The 27,116-nt window shown below is 42.3% G+C and overlaps 1 protein-coding gene and 1 long non-coding RNA gene across 10 annotated transcripts in view; one reads left to right on the top strand and one right to left on the bottom strand.

Annotated features, from left to right (window-relative positions):
• ZMIZ1 (zinc finger MIZ-type containing 1) overlaps nucleotides 1-27,116 on the bottom strand; it is a 423,333-nt gene that overhangs the window by 350,237 nt on the left and 45,980 nt on the right. The window lies entirely within an intron of this gene.
• LOC120909022 lies at nucleotides 222-4,385 on the top strand. The gene is made up of 2 exons (XR_005741213.1): nucleotides 222-553; nucleotides 4,135-4,385. It is a non-coding gene; the product is annotated as an uncharacterized LOC120909022 (long non-coding RNA).

The raw sequence follows: 27,116 nt of genomic DNA, 5'->3' as shown, positions 1-27,116 counted from the left end.
AATGATTTTTTTTTTTTTTTATATATTAAATTAAAATACAGTGGCATGACCTGGATCTCTTTAGGAAAAAAAAAAAAAAAAGGAAACCCAATACAGTTACTGCTTCCAAGAACTTGTAAACTGTAATATACATTTATTTTTCTTGGGATTAGATGCAAAGTTTTCTAAACAGCCAAAAATGGACCAATCACAAAAGTGCAGCAGAAATTGGATTGTCATACAATACCAGAACATAACTGCATTTCCATAAAAAATAAAATAGCTTGAACAGGAGTGACTGCTACTCAGAAGCTTGCGTTACATATCAGGGTGTTGAGATCTACATGCTTTTTTCCTAGAAAGCCGTAAAACCAGTACTCCTCCCATCAATGTGGCAATGATTGCATGAATGAATGTCTAGTACCCAGTGTGATATAAGGAGAGTGTGGTTCTGCTGCATGACTGATCCTTTCAGTTGAACACAACTCCAAAAAGGTCCAAATGAGGAGTGAAATGAGAATCTTGGTGAAAAGCATAAATGTATCCAAAATAAAACAGAAAAATCGGCGAAAAGGTAAGTTATAACCCTACAGTCAGTGGGATCCTCCCCTATCTAAGCCCCCCACTGTCGTAATCCTTTTGTGTGGTGGGGTTACTACAAATAAGGGGCTGTCACATGCTCTCATCATGAGAGTCCAACTACGCCCAAACTTTCCATTCAGAGAACGACATGAATTAATGAAATGTGATCTATGAATGGAGGGGGTGAACCGATCAATCATTCACTCCATTCTTAAATTCTGCATCATTCATAGACGCTGTAGCACTGCTTCTGTGAAAGGAGCAGCTGGATAGACAGGGTGGGCATAGTTGCACTCTCTTGAGAGCTTGGGAGACCCCCTTAGTTCTATTTTCCCTTGCTGTACCAGAAGATTAGGGCAGTGGTGTCGAGGATGGTGTTGGGGAGGGGGGCATGGGATGGAGGAGGCAATAAATATCCCTCACTTGTGCTAGTAGACTAGCACTGTGCAAAATGCTACATTCTCAAATGTCCATTCACCTTTAAGCTCCTTTTTTACAAACACATAATATCAAGCAGATTATTTTTTTCTTCATGCTGAATAATAATTATTTCATGATAATAAATATAATTCACCACATTGCTGCTTTGCGCAGCATAATGGCCAAGTGGTTGGTACCTCCGGCTGGCAGCACTAGGGAATCCAACTACGGCAATACTTGCCCGGAGTTTGCATGTTCTCCTTGTGCCTGCGTGGGTTTCTTCCGGGTACTCCGGTTTCCTCCCACACTCCAAAAGACATGCTGGGAGGTTTGTTGGCTTCTGTCTAAATTGGCCCTAGTGTGAATGCCAGTTAGGGAACATAGATTGTAAGCTTCTTGAGGGGACACTGTACAATATAAGTAAAGCACTGCGCAGATTGAGGGCACTATACAAGTATCTGTAATAAATAAAAAAGATATAATGAACCACAAATTACTCTTTCCTCCACCTTGTGGTCACTCTCAACCCAGGCTGGGCTCTTATCTTGATATCTTGGCAGATATATATATATATATATATATATATATATATATATATATATATATATATATATATATATATATATATATATATATATATATACACAGTGAGGAAAATAAGTATTTGAACACCCTGCTATTTTGCAAGTTCTCCCACTTGGAAATAATGGAGGGGTCTGAAATTGTTATCGTAGGTGCATGTCCACTGTAAGAGACATAATCAAAAAAAAAAAAATCCAGAAATCACAATGTATGATTTTTTTAACTATTTATTTGTATGATACAGCTGCAAATAAGTATTTGAACACCTGAGAAAATCAATGTTAATATTTGGTACAGTAGCCTTTGTTTGCAATTACAGAGGTCAAACGTTTCTTGTAGTTTTTCACCAGGTTTGCACACACTGGAGGAGGGATTTTGGCCCACTCCTCCACAGAGATCTTCTCTAGATCAGTCAGGTTTCTGGGCTGTCGCTGAGAAACACAGAGTTTGAGCTCCCTCCAAAGATTCTCTATTGGGTTTAGGTCTGGAGACTGGCTAGGCAACGCCAGAACCTTGATATGCTTCTTACAGAGCCACTCCTTGGTTATCCTGGCTGTGTGCTTCGGGTCATTGTCATGTTGGAAGACCCAGCCTCGACCCATCTTCAAAGCTCTAACTGAGGGAAGGAGGTTGTTGCCCAAAATCTCGCAATACATGGCCCCCGGTCATCCTCTCCTTAATACAGTGCAGTTGCCCTGTCCCATGTGCAGAAAAATACCCCCAAAGCATGATGCTACCACCCCCATGCTTCACAGTAGGGATGGTGTTCTTGGGATGGTACTCATCATTCTTCTTCCTCCAAACACGGTTAGTGGAATTATGACCAAAAAGTTCTATTTTGGTCTCATCTGACCACATGACTTTCTCCCATGACTCCTCTGGATCATCCAAATGGTCATTTGCAAACTTAAGACGGGCCTTGACATGTGCTGGTTTAAGCAGGGGAACCTTCCGTGCCATGCATGATTTCAAACCATGACGTCTTAGTGTATTACCAACAGTAACTTTGGAAACGGTGGTCCCAGCTCTTTTCAGGTCATTGACCAGCTCCTCCCGTGTAGTCCTGGGCTGATTTCTCACCTTTCTTAGGATCATTGAGACCCCACGAGGTGAGATTTTGCATGGAGCCCCAGTCCGAGGGAGATTGACAGTCATGTTTAGCTTCTTCCATTTTCTAATGATTGCTCCAACAGTGGACCTTTTTTCACCAAGCTGCTTGGCAATTTCCCCGTAGCCCTTTCCAGCCTTGTGGAGGTGTACAATTTTGTCTCTAGTGTCTTTGGACAGCTCTTTGGTCTTGGCCATGTTAGTAGTTGGATTCTTACTGATTGTATGGGGTGGACAGGTGTTTATGCAGCTAATGACCTCAAACAGGTGCATCTAATTTAGGATAATAAATGGAGTGGAGGTGGACATTTTAAAGGCAGACTAACAGGTCTTAGAGGGTCAGAATTCTAGCTGATAGACAGGTGTTCAAATACTTATTTGCAGCTGTATCATACAAATAAATAGTTAAAAAACAAACAAACACACATGCATGTTAATATAAGAGGACAGTAATATAAAAACACACTAAATATAAATATAGAGTAAGAGCTGGTTATGACCCCTGTCAGTTTTTTTCCCATCTGTAGCCTGTTGACGAGGAGATTTCCCTTAAACTTCCTGTCCCATAGCCACCAGAACTAGTGTCCCTCTTGGAAGAGTTATATTCGATCACTGTCCTGGGGACCACTTATAATTTAGCATTTTCTTACACTTTCAGCAATAATGGTAAAAATGACAAATCTAGGGAGTGAATATTCCAGGGGCACAGATGCAATAAAAACCTGACAAGTGTTCCCCTCCATTCTGTCCAAAACTAAAAACAAAAAGTTTTGCCTTTACTTATACTTTAAGTTTGATCATAAACCCTGAGCCTTTATTCCTAAAAAATACCTTCTAAACTCCTGGGATGAGAAAGAGGGAATCCTTTTAGCTTAAGAAAAAAAAAACACGGCCTTTCAACACCAGTCACACCTTTAGGAATATTTTTTACTACTACTTTTCCTTTAAACCTTTATTTAAAAACACAGTAAAGCTTCTTGTGAAGTATTAGAGTTTTGATAGTTACAGCAAACTTGTCACAAAACTATACATTTCAGATATTACGAAAGAAAAGTATAAAAGCACATATTGTAAGTGATTGGACGGTTCATAGATATAGGCAGATAAAATAAAAAAAATTCCAGTAAAAGTTAGGCATGACCCCCACACATACATTCCTAAACTTCCCAATTGGTATTACATTGATGTGTGGTCTCACTGACCAATACGGAAGCTGGGTGAAACCACAAAACTTCTTTACAAGCTTCTGACACAATTCTAAAGAAGTAGTACTTTTTTGTAATGATGACTAAAACTTGGTAGCATAAAACAGTCTGGTCTGTGCAGGAAAAAATCCAAACCCACACTCCAGATGCCCCAAACTCTCAAAGTGTAAAAACCTTGCCAGTTTTTGGGGATTCACAAGCATAGTGCCACAGATGCCAGCCAACTTGGCTAATCTTAAACTGTGTCACTTTTATTCAGACTCAGTGCTCCAGGAATTGGGAACATAGCCCTACTCAAAACAACCTGCCAGAGATGTCCACCTGAAGACTTTTCTTTCTTATCCAGATCAAAACGCTGACCAGGGTCCAAGTCAGGTAACCAGAAAGGACCCCCATTAGAGTCCTGCTCAACCTACAGTCTTGCATATCTGCAAAAGAGCTCTCAACAGCAATTCCTGCACAATTTCTATGATTAACTTTTAAAGCTTGAATAAATGAATTTGTATTTTACTTAATATGCATATCTAGCCGTTTGCCTGAAATTTTGCTTTAAAGCCCAAACAAATTGTTTCTAGCTTTAGATATAGCAAGATAGGTTAGAACCTCTGTCTGGTCTTCACTGCTGTCTGTATGCCCATTCTGTGAACACCATGAGCGTTGGTGTTGGGGATACGAGACAGGGACACATATTATTTTAAAACCTGACAGAGGCTCTAAAAGCCTTAGTGAAAGGTCTCTCTTATGTTTGTTAAGTGTGCCTGGTACCAGGGTTCTCAGACTCAAACACAAGAAAAGCTATGGAGAAAGCTAAAGAGAGAACCGTAGGGCAGCGTTATCTTGATTTAGTTGATTCCGTTTTCCCTCTAAAAGATCTTCACAGCAGCACCTCTAATAACCGAACTGCTCAGCAATTTCATGGCCTCTGGAATATAAGAGTTGTGTGTGGTGTTAAGTAAACATAAAAAAATGAATTGTCAAGCTCATTTTAAAAAAGGAACCCGTCAGGTAAAAATGTGTGTTGCTCATATTATTATGGTCTTGAAAATGCACGTTTAGGGGATGCCATGCTTATCCTTGCTTTCCTTTACCCCAAGCCGTAATCCTGGTACTTGCATCAAGCAAGGGAAATGTCAGAACATCTGCATGTGCTTGTTCACCATCGCCTTATCGCCAGGTATTGAAAAGGATCCAGGTGACATTCCCGGAGCTCCAACTTTCAAAGCAAGTCAGAAATTGTAACTACCCCTTTCACAACTACCAATATCTAGACCCACACAAATCCCTTTTTTTATACTTCATTATAGCTGAATCAGAGAAGCTGGGTACCAAAGGGGCATTTTTCTATCAACTAATTGTGTCTTGAAAAGATTTATGCCTCTTTCGTGTCGTCTATGTTCTTGCAGCATGTTGGACACGATTGGTTAAGACTCGGCTACAGTACCTGGCTGGGACAGCCGGTCTGTTTAAATAAGACCACCCATAGAGGACAGCGGGCTGTTGGATAGTCAGGTCTAAAAAAGACACAAGTCCATTTAGTTCAGCCCAAAAAAATACAATCCCATATACACAATCCTTCACCCACTGTGTCCGCTCTGCATAAGCGATGTGGGCACAGACAAGCCATCCACCTGCACAGCGGGGATCAGCAGACAGATTCCCTGTTGAGCAGGTGGACTCGTGGCAGAGTCTACCAAATGTGATAGAGGCCTTAACCACTTCCCGACCGCCGCATGTAGATATACGTCGGCAGAATGGCACGTACAGGCACATGGGTGTACCTGTACGTCCCTGCCTGGTCGGGGGTCCGATCGGGACCCCCCCCCGCGCGCTACATGCGGCGGTCGGATTCCCGCGGGGAGCGATCCGGGACGACGGCGCGGCTATTCGTTTATAGCCGCTCCGTCGCGATCGCTCCCCGGAGCTGAAGAACGGGGAGAGCCGTATGTAAACACTGCTTCCCCGTGCTTCACTGTGGCGGCTGCATCGATCGATTGATCCCTTTTATAGGGAGACTCGATCGATGACGTCAGTCCTACAGCCACACCCCCCTACAGTTGTAAACACACTAGGTGAACCCTAACTCCTACAGCGCCCCCTGTGGTTAACTCCCAAACTGCAACTGTCATTTTCACAATAAACAAAGCAAATTAAATGCATTTTTTGCTGTGAAAATAACAATGGTCCCAAAAATGTGTCAAAATTGTCCGAAGTGTCCGCCATAATGTCGCAGTTACGAAAAAAATCACTGATCGGCGCCATTAGTAGTAAAAAAAAAAAAAACGATCCCCTATTTTGTAAACGCTATAAATTTTGCGCAAAAAAATCGATAAACACTTATTGCGATTTTTTTTACCAAAAATAGGAAGAAGAATACGTATCGGCCTAAACTGAGGAAATTTTTTTTTTATATATGTTTTTGGGGGATATTTATTATAGCAAAAATTAAAAAATATTGATTTTTTTTTTAAATTGTCGCTCTATTTTTGTTTGTAGCGCAAAAAATAAAAACCGCAGAGGTGATCAAATACCACCAAAAGAAAGCTCTATTTGTGGGGAAAAAAGGACGCCAATTTTGTTTGGGTGCCACGTCGCACGACCGCGCAATTGTCTGTTAAATCGACGCAGTGCCGAATTGTAAAAATCCCTTGGGTCATTTAGCAGCATATTGGTCCGGTCCTTAAGTGGTTAAGCAACAAGGCTATGAAGAGAACATACACGTATGTGCGCAAACCACTAAAGAACACCAGCAACAAGAAACTTAACTCTGAAAAGGTTACTTAAACATGAGCAAATTATTTCCAAACAATGCAGCTTCAGTACACGTTTCACACGGTGCGACTTGTCATGCGATTTGACAGTTTCAAATCGCATGACAAGTTGCACCATATAGCTGGCAATGGAACTGTTCATGTTGCAACAAATATAAAAAGGTTGACGCACTACTTTTTACTGATTTCATTGCGACTTGCAAAGACCCATGTTAAGTGAAGATGCAATATAAACTGCATTGATGTGCGACTTTGAATTTGCGCAAATTCAAAGCCGTACCGGGGTGAACCAGGGCTTATACACCGTACATAAAACCTCCCTGTTTTCACAACATGCATTTCTTAAAGTGTTACTAAACCCAGTAATATGAAAATAATTCATAAGTGGTTAGCGTTGGTGGAGGAGCTCATGCATATCGCTGGAGCAGAGATGAGAGTTTGTAGACTAAAGCTGGCTATAGATGGATGAAAATGTGTCCAGTTCAGGAGGGACCTGCTGAATTTCTAGCCATCTATGGCTTTCTGTTAGAGAAGAGGCGACCTAGTGTACAACTCCCTCTTTTGCAAAACCTGTGTTTAATCGGTACATTCCGCCAATTGGCTGTTGTGATGAGTGTATTCTGGAAGGAGAGCAGTCCTGCTGTGGATGTGAATATGTGGATTGGGGAAACGGGAATTTGTATTTATTTATTTTTTGATCAGCTCGTCCGGCTAATCAAAAAATAAAAAATAAAACACTATGGCCAACTTAAAAATTCTGCTTTAAAGCAAGGCTGTGCATTTTTTCTAATTTAAATCATATATGCCTTCCGTTTGCTACTTCACCAGTCTTTTCAATGCTGGGAGCTGATGGCAGTACTGGGATTTGGAGGACAGTGCTGGGCCAATCCGTGCCATCACACAGGTAGTCCATGGTATACGTGGTTAAACCGCTTGTTCTGAGCCAGTGATTCAAAAGCAGTAAAGCACCAGCATCTTCATTAAGAGACCTTACATGATTATATATTAACAGGTCAACAATATACAGAAACTGTATACATTTTCCAAAAATCGGCATCTTTTATCATAAAATAAAAAAAGCAATGGGTGGGCCCTAGTTATGTGCCTAGGCTGTGATGATGTCATCAGTTTGCTGCAGACAGGAGGAAGCATTTCTCCAGTCTCCTCTCCAGCGGTGATCACACAGCAACACTGTTACACATCACAAAATAAGAAACTGCTCCAGGGCCATTATCCATGTCCGACAGGCACCAGGATTTACATCATTTTATCACTGCATTAGAAGTAGTGTGATGCTTAGTACACACGATCGGTTTTCCCGACGGTCAAAAGACCACCGGGAAACCCCGAGAACCGGCTTTGTTTCTTTTCCCCTGTACACACGGCCAGTTTTCCCGACAGGAAAACTGCCAGGAGAGCCTTGGTCGGGAAAACCGGCCATGTGTATGCTCCCTCGCAGTGTTTCCCATAGGAAAACTGTGGGGAAAAAACAACGCGATTCACGGCGAGAAAAAAAAAAAAGAGAACATGTTCTAATTTTTTTAAACCGCAGCTGTCCTGTCGGGAAAACTGCTAAGGAGCATACACGCGGCCAGTTTTCCCGGCCAAAGGAAAACACGGCAGTTTTACAGAGGGGAAAACCGATCGTGTGCTAGGCATTAGAGTTATGATGGCCATACACTGCTTGAATTTTGGCTTATTCCTGTATAATTGGGAGAAATTTGAGTCTTCGGACAAACTTAGATATGAAAATTGAAGGCGCTGGACAGAAAGTTCTCAAACAGTGACTGCAGCAAATCAAAATGCAGTCACTGTGTGGATGTTCTGAGACTCGCAAAACAATAGCCTGCAGGGGAAACTTCGCCAACCACGCTGGGTAGTGCGGAATGGGAAACCCATCGATTTTGGGTAACATGTATGGCTAGACTTAAACATTACTTTGAATGCAGGCTCTGAACACGAAAAACTGTACTGGACAATGGGTCCAATATGATAGGGTAACTGTAAAAAGAGAAATCTTAATCAAATTTTCCCAGGCTATATATTTTAGCACATGTGTTTTAACAGCAGTGTCTCATATCTTGGTTTAACAAGATTCTCTGCCCATCAATCACTGGACACTTCTTCGTATTATAGCTGGAACAGGAACTGCTAAGTAACACAAGCATTAGGAAAGAAGCGAGAGGTTACAGAGGCACGTGGAAAAGTATGAGACAAAAGATTACGCTAGGTGGCTTATTTCTAGTTTTATCAACCAAAGGCTTTTGTGCGCCTCCCTTTGACGCATAACACCATCTCCCATTAACGCATAAAACCCAAAAGTACCGGTACATATGAACCCTTGCTTTGTAAAACAACCCATTCCATTTAAAATACAAAATGCAAGGCAGAACATTTATACAGTGAGGAAAATAAGTATTTGAGCACCCTGCTATTTTGCAAGTTCTCCCACTTGGAAATCATGGAGGGGTCTGAAATTGTCATCATAGGTGCATGTCCACTGTGAGAGACATAATCAAAAAAAAATATTCCAGAAATCACAATTTATGATTTTTTAACTATTTATTTGTATGATACAGCTGCAAATAAGTATTTGAACACCTGTCTATCAGCTAGAATTCTGACCCTCAAAGACCTGTTAGTCTGCCTTTAAAATGTCCACCTCCACTCCATTTATTATCCTAAATTAGATGCACCTGTTTGAGGTCATTAGCTGCATAAAGACACCTGTCCACCCCATACAATCAGTAAGAATCCAACTACTAACATGGCCAAGACCAAAGAGCTGTCCAAAGACACTAGAGACAAAATTGTACACCTCCACAAGGCTGGAAAGGGCTACGGGGAAATTGCCAAGCAGCTTGGTGAAAAAAGGTCCACTGTTGGAGCAATCATTAGAAAATGAAAGAAGCTAAACATGACTGTCAATCTCCCTCGGACTGGGGCTCCATGCAAAATCTCACCTCGTGGGGTCTCAATGATCCTAAGAAAGGTGAGAAATCAGCCCAGGACTACACGGGAGGAGCTGGTCAATGACCTGAAAAGAGCTGGGACCACCGTTTCCAAGGTTACTGTTGGTAATACACTAAGACGTCATGGTTTGAAATCATGCATGGCACGGAAGGTTCCCCTGCTTAAACCAGCACATGTCAAGGCCCGTCTTAAGTTTGCCAATGACCATTTGGATGATCCAGAGGAGTCATGGGAGAAAGTCATGTGGTCAGATGAGACCAAAATAGAACTTTTTGGTCATAATTCCACTAACCGTGTTTGGAGGAAGAAGAATGATGAGTACCATCCCAAGAACACCATCCCTACTGTGAAGCATGGGGGTGGTAGCATCATGCTTTGGGGGTGTTTTTCTGCACATGGGACAGGGCGACTGCACTGTATTAAGGAGAGGATGACCGGGGCCATGTATTGCGAGATTTTGGGCAACAACCTCCTTCCCTCAGTTAGAGCTTTGAAGATGGGTCGAGACTGGGTCTTCCAACATGACAATGACCCGAAGCACACAGCCAGGATAACCAAGAAGTGGCTCTGTAAGAAGCATATCAAGGTTCTGGCGTGGCCTAGCCAGTCTCCAGACCTAAACCCAATAGAGAATCTTTGGAGGGAGCTCAAACTCCGTGTTTCTCAGCGACAGCCCAGAAACCTGACTGATCTAGAGAAGATCTGTGTGGAGGAGTGGGCCAAAATCCCTCCTCCAGTGTGTGCAAACCTGGTGAAAAACTACAAGAAACGTTTGACCTCTGTAATTGCAAACAAAAGCTACTGTACCAAATATTAACATTGATTTTCTCAGGTGTTCAAATACTTATTTGCAGCTGTATCATACAAATAAATAGTTAAAAAAATCATACATTGTGATTTCTGGAATTTTTTTTTCATTATGTCTCTCACAGTGGACATGCACCTACGATAACAATTTCAGACCCCTCCATGATTTCCAAGTGGGAGAACTTGCAAAATAGCAGGGTGTTCAAATACTTATTTTCATCACTGTAGATATACCCTCACAGGCCACTTTATTTACGCACACCTTGCTAGTATCTTTTGCCGTCAGAACTGCCTAAGTTATTCAGGACATAGATTCAACAAGGTGTTGGAAACATTCCTTTGAGATTTTGGTCCATATTGATAGACGATCGCATCACGTGGTAGTTGTAGATTTGTCGGCTGCACATCCATGATACAAATCTTCCATTCCACCACATCCCAAAGGTGCTCTATTGGATGAGATCTGGTGACTGTGGAGGCCATTGGAGTACAGAGACCTCATTGTCATGTTCAAGAAACCAGTGGTGAGAGGGTCTGAGCTTTGTGACCTGGTGCATTATCCTGCTGGAAGGAGCCCTCAGAAGATGTACACTGTAGTCATAAAGGGATGGAGGTGGTCAGCAATACTCAGGTAGATCGTGGCGTTTAAACAATGCTTAACTGGTACTAAGAGGCCCAAAGTGTGCCAAGAAAATATCCCCCACACCATTACACCACCACCAGCCTGAACAGAATACAAGGAAGGATGGATCTAGGCTTTCATGTTGTTTACACCAAATTCTGACCCCACATCTGAATGTCGCAGCTGAAAATCGAGACTCATTAGACCAAGCAACGTTTTTTCAATATCCTGTTTTCCAATTTTGGTGATCCTGTATGAATTGTAGCTTCAGTTTCCTGTTCTTAGCTGACAGGAGTGGCACCTGCTGCTGTAGCCCATCTGATTCAAGGTTTGATGTTTTGTGCGTTCAGAGATGGTATTCTGCATACCTTGGTTGTAACAAGTAGTTATTGGAGTTACTGTTGCCTTTCTATCATCTCAAACCAGTTTGCCCATTCTCCTCTGACATAAACAAGGCATTTTCCTCTACATAACCACCGCTCACTGGATATTTTCTCTTTTTCAGACCATCCTCTGTAAACCCTAGAGATGGTCGTGCCTGAAAATCCCAGTAGATCAGCAATTTTTGAAATACTCAGACCAGCTCGACTGGCACCAACAACCATGTCACGTTCAAAGTCACTTAAATCACCTGTCTTCGCCATTATGACGCCAAGTTTGAACTTCAGAAAGTAATCTTCACCTCATCTAGATGCCTAAATGCATTGAGTTGCTGCCATGACTAGCAATTTATGTTACCAAGCAATTGAACAGGTGTACATAATAAAAGTAGCTGGTGAGTATAAATACTACTAATAAATATATATTTATATTATACACACACACTATATACATATACACACTTTTTTTTCTACAAGTAAGGCCCGTTTCACACGTGTGGACCGTATGTCCGCTTTTTCATCCATCCGTTTGCGGATGAAAAAGGGACATACATTGGTCCCTATGAAATCGCGGATGAACATCCGCTGACACCCGATCTCGTCCGCCTCTGCAATGATCCGATTCTGCAGACAGAAGAAAACCCTATTTTTCCTTCCGTCTGCGGATCGTATCGGATGAACACGGACATACGGTCCGTGTTCATTGGATCCCCCCATAGGGGAGAGTGGAGAAAAGACAGGGCGGTCCCTGCACAGTGTGCGGGGACCGCCCTGTCATCCACCAGCTCAGCGGGGATCAACGGAGCGATCCCCACTGAGCATACGGAGGCGGATCATTACTGATCCACCCCGTGTGAAAGGGGCCCAATTACTTAAAGAGGTTGCAAGGGTTCATTTTATTTATTTTTTAAATAAACATGTCATATTTACCTCCACTGTGCAGTTCGTTTTGCACAGCGCGGCTGTCTTGGCTCCTCCCCGCAAGAGCTAACCCCCGTTCTGAGAAGCGCACTACCAAGGGGGTTAGCTTGCAGGCGCTCTCCTGAGTGATACAGTGGTGACCATAGCCGCCAAGTATATCACTTCCAGCCCCCCCCCTCCCCCCACGGCGCGCCACATCATTCATTAGATTGACAGTCACGTAAGCCAATGACTGCACTGCTATCAATCTCCAAAGAAGAGCCGAGAAGCCAGCGTGTTCACAACACAGGACTTTTGAGGGCTCAGAAAAGTAAAGGGGGGCTTGTAAGCATCAGATGTTTTTTCACCTTAATGCATAGGATGCATTAAGGTAAAAAAAACTGAAGCTTACAACCCCTTTAACCTTTGTTGTCAGCTGCATAAGGGGCCCACAACAGAGCTGGAGGTGGAGACTGCGGGGCGGGTGGGCAGACAATGTAAGCAGGAGGCAGTACAAAATGGCTGTGCCCCCAGGACACCCAGAAAACTGATCACACTTGGATGAATGTGCTTCAAAGCCTAGCATGGTCAGTTTGAAATGGGAAAGCACGAGGACTAGAAGAAGGTATTTTTTACAGAAAGAAAGCAATTCAAAGAAAACAAAATGATTTTTAAAACACAAGTATATATAAAATGTTGGGGTAACATACCCTTTAAAAACACATTCCTGGCAACATTTTCTTCTCGCAATTGTATTAAGTTTCACTAACAAATTCAGTGATGAAAACATTAAACCCTACATTTGATGACAACAATGTGGGATGTGAATTTACTATACATGGAGAAGTTAGTTTCTGGTCAGCAAGTGTTGAACTTGTGAAAGATGTGTCATGAATACACACATTGTTATAAGAAAAGGCCATAGGATGTGAATGGAGGGGTGGCTTTCCTTTGTTCCACTCATACACACTTGGACAGGAAAATTTCAGACTGCCAGGTTTCCCCAGTATTATTTTTTCAGCTTTTCTACATTCATTTCTTGTGGTTGTGGTGTTCCAACCCCATTTGTCATAAAAACAAAGTGTGAAAAAAAAAGGGCCCGGATTATTTGTTACAGAGATCCTAAATCTCTCCATACCTAAAAAAAAAAACAAAAACAAAGATTTGGGGGAAATATAGGGCTGCAGAGAAACCTTAAGTGGGCTGATGTCTATGTGCCTGGAAATCGCAGTAAGACTTTCTAAAAAGCACAAGGGTTAAGTGCAAGGTCCTACAGTAATGATTAAACACATGCAGCCTGTGAGCAGTGCAAGGTCCACCTAGTGCAGCAGTCTTCCTGCACCTTCCCCCTTCGCCGCCTCCCAGTCCTCTGGATGCTGGCAAGGAGTCTGTGGTCATGCACGCAATGCTCCTGGTGAGCACGCTATGAGCCTTTGTCAAGGGGGAGGGATAGAGTCCTCGGGCTCACACTGTGCTTGCAAGACCTGCTAGGGGGAGAGGGGTTTTTTTTTTTTTTTTTTTTAAAGGGGGGGGGGGTCAGCGTCAGAGCCAGCTGCTACCCTATGCCTAAACTGCTGTCAGTATTTCTGAATTCATTCAATTTAAAAGCAAACTACATTTTCTTTACCGTACCCCATAGAAGCACGTTTGGAATGATAAACAAACAACTAAACACATATTGCCACAATCCATAAACATATTTTTACTCCACAGCATGGTTTATGGAGAAAAACGTGTTTCCGTCTCATCCGCACTGTAGTCCTGGTATCCAAACTCTGTGCAGGAAATCAAAGGATTAGTATGCATAGAGATTAAACCAGCAATAAAATAAACATGTAGGAAATATTCCTTATATGAATGACGCAGCACTACAGAGACAGACACATCTGCTTTAGCATTATCAGGATTAGCAGCACTCTTAAATCCCTCAAACAGACATACAATAATATGTTTTGCGGATGCATTTGTATGAGCAATTTTAGCTTTTTTCTGATCTTACTGTAGACTGACAGTTTACAGATATGTAAAGACATTTCTTGTCATAGTGCACCGATGATGGTATCTGGCCAATCCAAGCTGACAAACAGGGTTAAGAAAGCACATCTTAGGCCCAATGTACATTAGCTTGAAAATCGGGCGTTCACAAAACATTCCAGATGGACTCTATAGCTGTAGCAGTTGGATGCTCTTGTTCCATCAGAATACACAATCTGACACAGTAGTGGGAGATGTGTACGGGCACGCCTGGGCATTTTAGATGTGGTAAAAAATAGAGACGCACCGAAACATATTGCACAAAAATTGCGTTATTGGCATTTTGACGATGAGAAAAAAGTTGCTGATAATGGCCCTGAAAACGCATGTGCTTTTGCCATGATTTTACCACCATTTTACTGTGCTTTTATTGTGTTTTTCATGGTTCACATGACTCGAAAACCGCATCAAAAACGCAACATTGGTGTAGTAAAAAAAATAAATTATATATATATATATATATATATATATAACACATCTGTTTAACAGGGGTAGAAAGATTGCACTGAGCACTCCCACTATTTATTGAAGCAAGAAAAATATGGAAGCAAGCATGCAAAAATCTCTAATAAAATAGTTAAGGTTAGCATGACAATAATAGCCCTCAAATCATGCAATACTTTTCCTCAAACAATTCAGAGAATTAATAGCCACTAATAGGACTCACCACACATCAAAACCAACAACAAAGAGCTGTTGAAGGCCATACAACCTAATCCAAGGTTTAGCTCCCATTCACACTTCAATGTTTTTCAGCTTGTTTACATATGCCCGACTACACTCAACATGTATTCCATTTTTCCCATTTGCCCCATTCACACTTGTATGCACAGTTGCCCTACACACACACAAAATAAAAAAAAATAAAAGAAGGACACAAGCTTTTTTTTTTCTTAGCATCTTTAGGGATTTCTGATCCAACAGACTTCAAAGGGTGCTCCTAAAAACACACAACCCAAAGATTTGCATGCATTTTTTGCAACTTCAAAACAATGCGCCCCCCCCCCAAAAAAAAAAATCCCTGGGGATACACTCGACTCGGGTGTCAATGCAGGCTTAGAACCCTTTTCACACTGAGGCACTTTTCAGGCGCTTAAGTGCTTAAAAAAATAAATAAAAAAGCGCCTGAAAAGCTCATGAAAACCAATTTCCATTCAAACGGATGCTTCCACACTGGGGCGGCACGCTAGCGGGACAGTGGAAAAACTCCTGCAAGCAGCATCTTTTGATCCTGTTTGAAGCTGTCATCTTGTGTGAGATAACAATACAATAATATGCACATTTACACACACACACACACACACACACACACACACACTTACTTTCTGCTGTGACTACACATACACATTTGATGTTTACCATTTTACCTGCTGAGAGGTTTAGAATGGACACATAGGATAACATTGAGGGGAGTTTACAGGAAGAAAGAAGAAGTGAGCAGCAGTGTGCATGAGGCCCTAAACTGTGTAAAGCCCCATACACACGGTCGGACTTTTTGCCAACAAAATTTGCATGTTTTCCAAAAAAACCGACCGTGTGTACGCTCCATCGGACAAACCTTTTCGGTTTTCATCGGACAAAAGTAAGCTCTGCAAACGGACAAACTTTTCGGCAACAAAAGTCTGATGGTGTGAAGTCCTATCGTGTGTACAGAAATCCATCGGACTTTTGTCCGAAGTGCAAAATACGCATGCCCAGAACCAATGTTAAAATCAACCAACAATAGCAGAAGTTGACCAAAGGGTGGCGATAAAGAGCAGAAAACCCAGGTGATGTTGGCAAAGTTTTAGGAAAGTTTGCAGAAAAGTCCGAGCGTGTGTACGCTATGGGTGTGTCCGGCCAACTCCCTTCGGACAAAAATCCAAAGGAAAAGATTGTTTGAAGTCCGTGTGTACAAGGCGGGGGTTCACCCTATCGACAGGAAAAAAAAAATTTTTTTTTCTTTTACCTTTAAATCAGGCACTGTAGCGCGAGCTACAGTATGCCTGTCCCGAATTTTTTCCCCCCATACTCACCTTGTAGTCGTCCATCGAAGATACCGGGGAATGGGCGTGCCTCTGGAGACGGAGGATGATTGACGGCCGGCTCTGGCGCGTCACGCTTCTCCGGAAATAGCCGAAATAGGCTTGGTCTTCACGACGCGTGCGCATAGCCTGTGCGCACGCGCCGTGAAGAGCCGAGACCTACTCCGGCTGTCTTCGGGGAGAGTGACGTGCCAGGGCCGGCCGTCAATCATCCTCCCTCTCCATAGGCACGCCCATTCCCCGCGGGAGCCGAAATCTACGATGGACGACTACGAGGTGAGTACGGGGTTAAAAAAATCGGGACAGGCATACTGTAGCTCGCGCTACAATGCCTGTCTCGATGGTAACATCATGTGGGTCAGGGTGAACTACCGCTTTAAGTGATTTGCTTGGAGTTCCGTTTGAATTTTTATAGAGAAATAAAAGGAAGCAAAAGCCCTGGAACTAATCATTCATAAATCAATAGAGCACATACATGCTACATCACATTATTTTGTTTAAGAAAACATTTGTTTTTATCCATTCTGAAAGTACAGAAATTTACCAGACGCCAGGAATCCAGTAAGCGCCTAAAGCTGGCCATAGATGGATTTTTTTTATTTATTTTTTAAAACAAGCAAAACTCTCCATCCATACAAGCAAGGTAGATGGAGGAAACCTCCCCGCTCTGCCATTGTATTCAGACAGCAGGAACTCCTCTGCTATCAGAATACACAGATCAGTGCCGCAGCTGATTGGCTGCTGCCTGCTTGGCAAACAAACATTTTTCAACATCCGCAAAAGTTGATCATTAGAGCAGGAACAGTCATAAATAAATCACAATTCATCTGGTCCCTGACAAATTTAAATCCATTTATAAGCAGCTTAAACTTCCTGTTTGAAGTTTCAATATAGTGCATTTGCTCAAACACCCGATACTAGTGAGCACTTGGTGATACATGACAGGTGCTCTCCTTTAATGCTTCCATCTGCTCAACGTCCTTGCGAGCCATAGGTGGCCTTACACACTGAAGCAATGCTACAAAAGACGGTGCAGAATCCTAGAGAGGTGAAAATGTATTCCTGCAAACGCAAGCAATTTATGGTGATCTGGGGAGATCTCATTACCTCTTCACGGCTGTGCAGAAAAAACACATATCTGCTTCTGTGGCTTAGCGGACGGTCCTAAACACAAATGGTTTAGGGTGCTAAATTACAGAACGGTTCTATCACACTGACACATTCTACTCACAAGCATTGGTGTGTAACTGTTCCTTAGCAGTACATGCAAATTATCATAAGAAACACTTGAATTTTAACTAGCTCATTCACCGTGTCAAATTATTACTGAATACATCTGATTTTTGGTACAGTCAGATGAGAATCTGCGTACATAAAGCAAGGGGGGGGGGGGAAACACATAGAAAGAACTGGAGGTTATGGAGGGAAACACATAGAAAGAACTGGAGGTTATGGAATATCAGAGCTCAAGCACTTGGTTGTGTGCAATGTATTATAATACAGAATGTATGTACGTATGTATGTATGTATGTAGATAGATAGATAGGATAGAGCGAAGGTCTCTCCATAGCTTTACAAAATAAAGAGAGCCACTACAGTTTCAAGATTACAAGACCAGATTTAGTCCATGTTTTTTTTTTTTTTTCACAAGAAAGATTTAGTCCATGTTTACACTTGGGCTTGGGGGGTGCCCCCAGACCGCTCCCCATCTTATGCTACAGAGGCAGCGGTAGCATACATATGCCTTAACGCCTTGCATAGCAGTGCATCAAATGGATGTGGTTGTGGCACACTAGGGCGGGTTTCAAGCAGGAAGTTGGGAAGGGAGATACAACTCCTCCTCACCACCTATCAAATGCTCCTCGCCACCTATCAAATGCTTTCTGAAGAGCGACACGAGTGTAAACTAGTCCTTATGAAGGCTCTGCTCGAGAGTTCTTTCAATATAAAAAGTAGCCATAGATTGAATGTGCAATTCATCACGACACCCATCATGTGACTTTGTTGGCCCAGTAAAGCCTAGTGCACACCACTAGTGATTCCCCCCCCCCCTGTTCATCCTGGGGGTTAAACAGCCTAGGTTGGAGCCGCTGTACCAACAATCCAATGTTAGTATAGTGATCTCCCCTGCTGTTCTATTGTGTTCTGACAGGGAAACCAATCCCCCACCAGAACACAGTATTGGCCGAGAGCACTGATTGCGCCGGTCAGCAGACCTTTTTCGGTCATGAACCAGACTGGCTGCCATACACACAAGCCGAATGTCAGCCAGTGTTTACTAGGTTTGACTTCTGTGCGACATGTTAACATGTGCCCATTGTGTTAAGGCAGCCCATTGTAATGAATGGATAGGGTGACAATGCTCCCCAATATGATACAATTGTACACAACAGTAATACACTGTCATGTTTTGCAGGGCCTACGAAGCCAATGCACTGACTTAGTTCATCAAGGTTCCATCCATTCAAAATAAAATGTCACCCCAATGCAGAAAAGCATGTTACAGCAGCACAAACGTTTAAATTGGCCATGAAAGTTAACCCGTCATGTGACAAACATGGAGGACTTTCATTTCTAACCTCCTGAATATACAAGTTTCCAGGCTGTTTCAGTGATTTCTTCACATACTTGGGCATCTTTCACACAGATTCTCTGTGGTTTCCCTGTAGTCTGGGTGCAGCACAGCATACCCACAGTTTTCGTGTGGGTTACACAAGCTTTATCATAGAACTCAATTCGATTAAATGTTTTCAGAAAACCCGAATGGCACCAATCTACTGGAAGTCTATAGCAAAGTGCCAAAAACCGGAGGCACACTGCATATATGATTTGGGTTAGCGGCTCATTTTTTGGAAAGAGAAGTCAATGTCGGCCTCCGTGTTCTCTCATCACAACAGAAAAATTCTGCAACAAAAATAAAAATATAAAGGAGCTGTAACATTTCAGCGGTTTTCTGCAAAAAAAAAAAAAAAAAAAATTATAAAAAAAAACAAGAAAAAAAAAAAAAAACAACAGTTGGCACTATATAATTCCTGTATAATCCTTAAAAAAAAAAAACCAAAAAAAAACGTAACAATAACACGCAAAATACATACACACTGAAACAAATCATTGATACACAGCTCTGTTGGCCTCATATTTGTCTTGTGTGTATGGGAAGACTTTGCTCTGACAAGTCTAAGCCTTTGTGCTTCCCCTTTAGCGGAATAGACTAAAATAGTGAACATCATTGGCAAACATTAGCTTTATTTGGACACAGACACACAAACAAATTCTCACCCTGCCCCCCCCTGAGCTTCAGGCAATCTCCCCTCCAGATATCAGCTGATGCTAATGACAGACCTATTCTTCCAGAGCGTTCTCCTCCCCCCTCCACCTTTACATTTCCCCACCTTCCCTGGGGGAGAATGTCGTTTCATTCCCACTTCCAGTCTTCAGACCTCTTCCTTCCTTCCTGCTCTCATCCCTGAGCACACAATTCATGGCCAAGTAAAAGCAATTCACACACGGCATTCTCAGCCCTGAACTAGATTCGGAAATTCTCCCGATTTTCCTGGAGGGTCGATGAGGATTTCTACCATCCAGCAGTAACGCAAATACAATTGCAAAAAGCCATTGACAGGACATCATATTGGCAAACTTAAGCTCAGTTCTCAGTGTAGAGGCAGCGGGGGACATTTTTTTTTTTCTTAAACCCACACTTTTTAACCCCCGTGGCGCTGGACGTACACAATTATGCGGCCTTTGGGCGCCTGGTCCTCAGCGCAGAGGGGCCGCATATATGTGTAAATTGCTGATAATACACGCGCCGAGAGAGAGAGTGCGCTGCGTGCTCCTGGCACAGTTACGATCGCCTAACCAAAAGCTCCCGATTGCTCCTTGCGATCGGGAGCTTTCGGATCACGTGGCCACCAATCACAGGGGTTACGAGGTATTAAGCCCCGTCCCACCTCCCGATGTCATAAACCTCTTTAAGGGCCGGGAGGCACTGATGCCAAGAAGATGACCTATAAAATGTACCATTCACTACTGCCTTACAGTTTGAATTTCCACAATATAAACTCAAAATCCAAACTTGTAAAATATACTCAAACCATACAAGGCTTTGAGCTGGCCATACATGGATCCAAATTTGGTTGGTTCAGCAGGGACCGGCTCAATTTCAATCCATGTATAGGCAGGCCATTGGTCGACCACCTCAGATGTGTGGATGGGGGAAAAATAAATAAAATAAAATAAAATAGGATATTTTTTTTTGTTCAACCGTATCACAGTATGGGCTGCCTCAAGTCAGCCATAGGCTGTTTGAAACTTGGCTGGTTCAGTAGGGACCAGCTGAGAGTCAAACAACGTATAGGCAGGCTGAATGTATACCAGTTGTAAGATCAGCTTGGGTACGGTCAGCCTGTCGGATTTTACATGCGACTATTGCTAGCGGCCATTATAGCAATAATCACTGTGTTCTCCCAGCAGGGAGAACACATTGGCTCCATGACAGGGATTCCCCCATCAACACAGTCAGTGGTTGTAGAAAGGGAAAAAAAATATATAAAATCGCTCTGTTGTAGGCTTTAAGCTGCCTTCACACTTTCATGGAACCCATACTGGTGATTAAATCTCTTTGCTAGTGAGAGACTTTACTGCTCATTGCCAGGCGCCACATGTGCATTACACTGAAATCAATGCAAAATTAATCAGATAACTGTCAACTAACAGTTAAATCTTTCAGTAATAAAAGAGATTGAAAGGTCACTGGTCAGTGTCGCTAAACGGGGACAAAAACAAACGAGATCCTGCATGCCGAGCATAGTCAGGCATAGGGTAACGAACAGACAAATCTGTGAATGAGAGCTTAAAACAATATTAAACCCAAAAGCAGAACTGTAATGTGTTGCAGCTTACAAGTCATTAGATGTGGTGGCTGCATTTGTTTTTCTTGTTTAAGCTCCGTTCACATATGCTGCGGCCGCGGTTCACAGAATGGGGTCCGGTGCGCCGCTATTCATTGTTTCAGGTGCAAACTTTTGCAGGAATTCGCAACTGAATCGGAACCAAAAACGTTAGATACACTCCAGCTAACACTGGTAGGTAAAGCAGTTTTTTTTCCCCCTTTTGGGATAAAAAGTTTTACATAAATAAAATCTGATTATTCTAAGCACCCCTACCAGTGATCAAAGCGGTGTCTCATCTCTGTAACTGCTAGAGCTGCAAAATAATTGACTTACTGGCTGGATCACATAAGTGAAAACAAAATGAAACAAAGCCTAAAAAAGAAAAAATAATACAGCCATGACATCCAAGAACTGGTACGCTGAAATATAATAAAATGTTTGGTATTGGGTTTAATACCACTAACTGTTGCTGGCTCCAAACATCAAAAGGATCAGCGAAATGTCAAATTTGGCAGATTACAGCAGTCCAGAAATCGGAAGTCCTGGAATACATAGGAAAGCATCTAAAAATGGGGCATTTATTGCTTGGTACCTACAACAGCTTTCACAGATTGATATAACTTATGCTGAACCAGAACAGCCTTGGCAAAATTATATTGACAAGCAAAAGTCCCCGTTATACGCCTTAGAAGTTTGAGAACCTATTCAATGGAGAGAGGGTGCCTACACACCAACTTTGAAAATGATCACTTGGTGGTTAGCGGGTAAAAAAAACTAAAGTGGTAGTAAACTAGGGGCGAAACAACTAATCGATTATGAAAATTAATAAAACTATTTTCATAATCGATTAATCGCCCAGTTGATTAGTTGGCCTGCATATGGAATGCATTATTTGTTAACATAATCAGGAAATATAGTGCAGCACACATACAGTTTAGTATACCATCCATACAGGTCACTAAGTGCCTGAGAATTTGTAAACGTGAAGATGTGAGGAGCAATGCCTCATGGGACATGAAGTCCTGGGCAAGAAGCGAGTGGTTCTAAAGGTTCTAAGTTTTTTTTACCTTGCTATAGCGGGCGCTCTATACTATACTTTGCAGCTTGCTATTGAGGCACTCTGAAAGCAGGAGGAGCCAGAAGCATCCGTTAGGGACCCCCGAAGTGGAGGATCTGGGCTGCTCTGTGCAAAACCATTACACAGAGCAGGCAAGTATAACAATAAAAAAAATCACTTTAAAAAGACTGTGCAGGGAAGATCAGCATCTGAACCCATAGAAAAATGGAGGTAATAGAAGGCATTACCACTGTGTATGGATATTTAAGAATATTTTTTTTTTATTTTCATATTAACTTAATTGTACACCACTCTTTTTTTTTTTTAAGATTATCCGATTAATCAAAATAATAAATCGGCCAACTAATCGATTGTGAAAATAATCGTTAGTTGCAGCCCTATAGTGAACCAAAAACCGGTGAACATTTAGAAGATCTTTACAGTACCTATAGGCAAGCCTTATTATAGGCTCACCTATAGGTAAAAATCATACATGGGAGTTTACTCCCAGTTTAAAAAGGGGCTCCAGTCTCCCCCCAAATAAATGTTTAAAAAAAAAAAGTCAGCAGCTATAAAATACTGTAGCTGCCGACTTTTAATATAAAGGACAATTATACAAGGATTCTTCAATCAGCTTTGGGTGCAGGCATCTTCACCAAGGGAAACCAGCTTCCAACTGTCAAAATCAGGTACCCGCTCCCTGCCCCCCATAAAAAGTGCCAACTGTAAAGGAGGAATGGGGGGGGGGGGGAGGTGGAAGAGCGCAACTTTCCCTTTTGGGTGAAGTTCTGCTTTGAATTCGAATCCAGACTTAAACAATTCTCCTACCTAGTACTTTTATAACAGGACAGCATGCTGGAAGATTTAACGCTAAAGCGCCTGAAAAACGCCTCAGTGTGAAAGGGGTCTTAATGCTGTAGGCATGGTATTGTTTGAAAGAGTATTTTGACCCAAATTGAACTCCATGCAGTGTTTTGCATCTAAACACAGTTTTGAGCCAGCGGAGATAATCGGTAAAATGCTTTTTACTTGTCTGGTGAAAGGCGGACAATAAAAAACATGCATTCAGTGTTAGCTTCTGTACATTACATGGTGGTTAAATAATTAGCGATAGTGACGAGGAAACTGATTTGACACAACTACTAATGCAGCTTTAGATAAAACAATTATATTGTGTCAAAAGAATCTTTTATATAAAAGAAAATCAAGAGCGGTTTAGTGCAACTGCAGTCAAAACTCTCCCCCCCCCCCCCCCCCTTTATGGATACAAAAAATGAATAAGCCAGGCAGAAAAATGTTGGCCGAACAACGCCTGCAACCAACCAAATTCAGGCACTGTTCAGGTAATCCAATAGCAGGCGGCACCAGCTTTCAGAATACAGTAGCCAGCAGTCCATCTGCACTGTTTAACGTGGATGGAGGAATACAAGTTAGGCTTCTTTTGTTTGGCTCACAGGCTGAATGTAAGAAATCTATGAGTTTATGTGGCAAATGAAATGCATTAACACTCAAGCGCTAAACGCATCAAGTGTTTTTTTCTCCCAAAACTTTGCTGCTGGATACACTGGCTCTAAATGCCATGTACTTGGACACACAGGCCAATATGCAAGGGGGGTTTTTAAAGGCAGAAAAAACAAAAGGAGGGAGGAAAGAAAAAGCCAAAATGCCCCTAGAAGTAGCAAAAAAAAAAAAAAAACATCCAGTGTGCATGAGGTCTTAAGCCTTGTACACACAATCGGATTATCAGACGGGAATTGTGTGATGACAGCCTGTTGTGGGAAAATCCCACCATTTGTACGCTCCATCGGATAATTGTTGTGCGATTTTCCACGGACAAATGTGGGATAGCATGCTTTAAAATTGTCTGCCAACAATTGTGTGTTGTCAGATTTTCCGATCGTGTCACACAAGTTCGTCGGACAAAACTCCAAAGTACAAACACGCATGCTCAGAAGAAATGCTCACCATAACACATTAGCAGAAGTTGCCCAAAGGGTGGCGCTAAAGAGCTGAAAAACCACACAGTTTTGTGTTTGTTGGTCGACAATTCTTTGCCGTTTGTATGCAATACAAGTTCCCGGCCAACGCCCTTTGTACAAAAGTCCAACGCTTTGTCCAATGAAAATCCGATCGTGTGAGGCTTAAGAAAGAATGCGATTCTGCATGTTGGGTGTGGTCAGGTATAGCGAATGAATGAGCAGAAAACCGCTTATGGGCCTTAATGTTCCAATGTCACATCCATGCGTGCAGATTTATTCAGTCTAGAGACAATTAACCAATTAATAAATCGTGCTTTCCTGGATTTGTGAAAAGCATGATTCTCTGCGGACCATTAGACAGATCTGTATGCAAATGTTCACACAAAACCACCATTACAGAATCAGCTGTCCTGCTGATTAATCACGTATAGTTAGCACTGTTGCCTTGCGGTTCTGGGTGTTGGGTTAAGATCCCAACAGGGACACCATCTGCATGGAGTTTGTACATTCTCTCGACGATGTTTACATGGATTTCCTTCAGATATAGCCAGTTCTCACAATATAAAAAAACATACATAGCAAACTAGCATTTTCATGCGTTTGGTAAAGTCCTTAGATCAGGGTTTCTCAACCAGTATTCCATGGAACTCTGGGGTTCCTCCAGGAGGTTGCTGGGAGTTCCTTGGACAATGAGGTGAGATAAGTTCCCACTGACACCAATGATCTTTTTTAGCCATCTGTAAGAGGGCAATTCTTGACAAGTGTGAGGAGCAATCTTCCCACCGACCATCACACAAATGAATCAAGAGCTGTACATCTAGTCATATTTAGCAGGGGTACCCCTGACACCAGAAAGTTATTTCAAGGGCTCCTCTGTGTTGCAAAGGCTGTCTTAGAATGTAAGCTCCATGAGGGATAAGAACTGATGTGAATGTATCGATTAACTCTGTAAAAGGGTTTTGTAATGTCAGGTATACAATACAGTGAATACATACATACATACATACATAAAAAATAAACCCCACTAGCTCATACGCTGCAGAGAAAGATCACTGCAGCAATTTCCACACAACCTCAACACAACCTCCCCTGATGTGTGAGCCGCTAGCCATGGCTTAGCCCTAGGTTCCTCAGATGTAACCCGCAGCTACTAGGCGACAAAGCTTGCCCATTTCTGGTCACAATATAAGGATTCCTCTGTTATCTCCGTATTATGTCTCTCACTGACAGTAATTAAATAGAGAAGATAACCAATATCAAACTTTGTTTCCTTACACCTATTAGTCATCTTTTTGTAGGCGTCATCTGCATACATGCACAAAACACACAGATCGTCTATTATATCCTCATAACCAATGTCTGGAAATGTGTTTTGTTTGTTTATTTCAATTACAGCAAAGCTGCTTTTGCTCTCAGCCTCCTCCAGCTGCTAGGATCTCTTTATTCCTCTCCCCCGCCAGAGCCCTAACCATGGTTTTGCACACTGTGTTATACAGCTCACTGGAAATGCCTAATGAGAATCTGATCTGGCGTCCAAAACATTCCCTCTCCCTCATGGGCAGCTGCCTAAGTAGCATACTCGCTGCTGCTATAATCTGCTTGGTCAATTCTCTAAGGGAACAAGCAAGAGAAGGACAGAGCTGAGAAAACAGAGAGAGAGAGGGAAAGTCAGCACCAGCGACCATGCCACTCTCTGTAGTCCAAAGCTCAGCATTCTAACAAGTGGCACAAGAGGGCTCTAAATGGACACAAGCCCTTGTAAACGCACATTGCCATTTTATAAAGTGCTATCCGTACTACGCATGTTGTAATTTGTTTTTAATCCATGACCTTGGTTTGCAAAGATAAAAAAGTTTTACATTACATAGCTTACCCTTGAGAAGAGGAGATTTGTCTTTTAGTCCTTTCTATATCCGACTTTGTCATTATGCTGCCAGATAGACCATTATATTAGCAGAGGGATCCTTTTAGGAGAACTTGCTTATGAATGGGGGGGGGGGGGGGGGGGGATTATGGGGAAATTCCTTCACAGAATATTAAAGTGGAACGGAAGGCATTTTACAACAGTCGGGTTATCGCAAAAGAGAGATACAATGGACGTTATTTACGGAAGGGAAATCCACTTTGCACTACAAGTGCACTCGCTATAAATCCAAAGGGGTAGATCGGAAATGAGGGGAAGCTCTGCTGATTTTATCATCCAATCATGAGTAAGCTAAAGTGCCGTTTTTTTATTTTCCTTGCATGTCCCCCTCAGATCTACAGCGACTTCACTTCCAACGGTACTTTCAGTGCACTTGTAGTGCAAAGTGGATTTGCCTTTAGTAAATCAACCCCAATGTTTTTTTACACTACAGAAAACACCTTCCTGCCTGCTTGCAGTCTTCTCCGGCATGTAAACTGAGATGCACATGCACAGCTCAGCCAACAATTGCAAGCACAGTCCCTGTGTGCTGGGATGACCGACTTCTGCACAAGTTACATCATCCCACGGCGGCCTATGAGGATGCCCAAAAATCGGCACTGGCAAGGAACCCAGACTGTTAGAGAGTACAGTACTTTAGTTTGTTGAACCTTGCAGAGACTGTTTTTATGTTCCGATCACTTAGTAAATAAAGTGTTATTAAACCCAAACAGTAAAATAAGTCTGTATATGCAGTAAAGATTGCTAGTTCCACTCACTGCACTGCTGCCAAATGCTTCCACACACCTCGCATGTGCCCCTCCCCCACCATGTTATCCCAGGCTCCACTTGTCCATCTCCAGCATAGTGGGTTTCGCCAAGTAGCAGGGAATCCGCTCACC

Source organism: Rana temporaria, chromosome 8 (assembly GCF_905171775.1).
Source record: "Rana temporaria chromosome 8, aRanTem1.1, whole genome shotgun sequence".
Lineage (NCBI taxonomy): Eukaryota > Metazoa > Chordata > Amphibia > Anura > Ranidae > Rana > Rana temporaria.
Note: the sequence above shows the minus strand (reverse complement) of the source record. Positions and strands in the feature narration are given on the sequence as shown.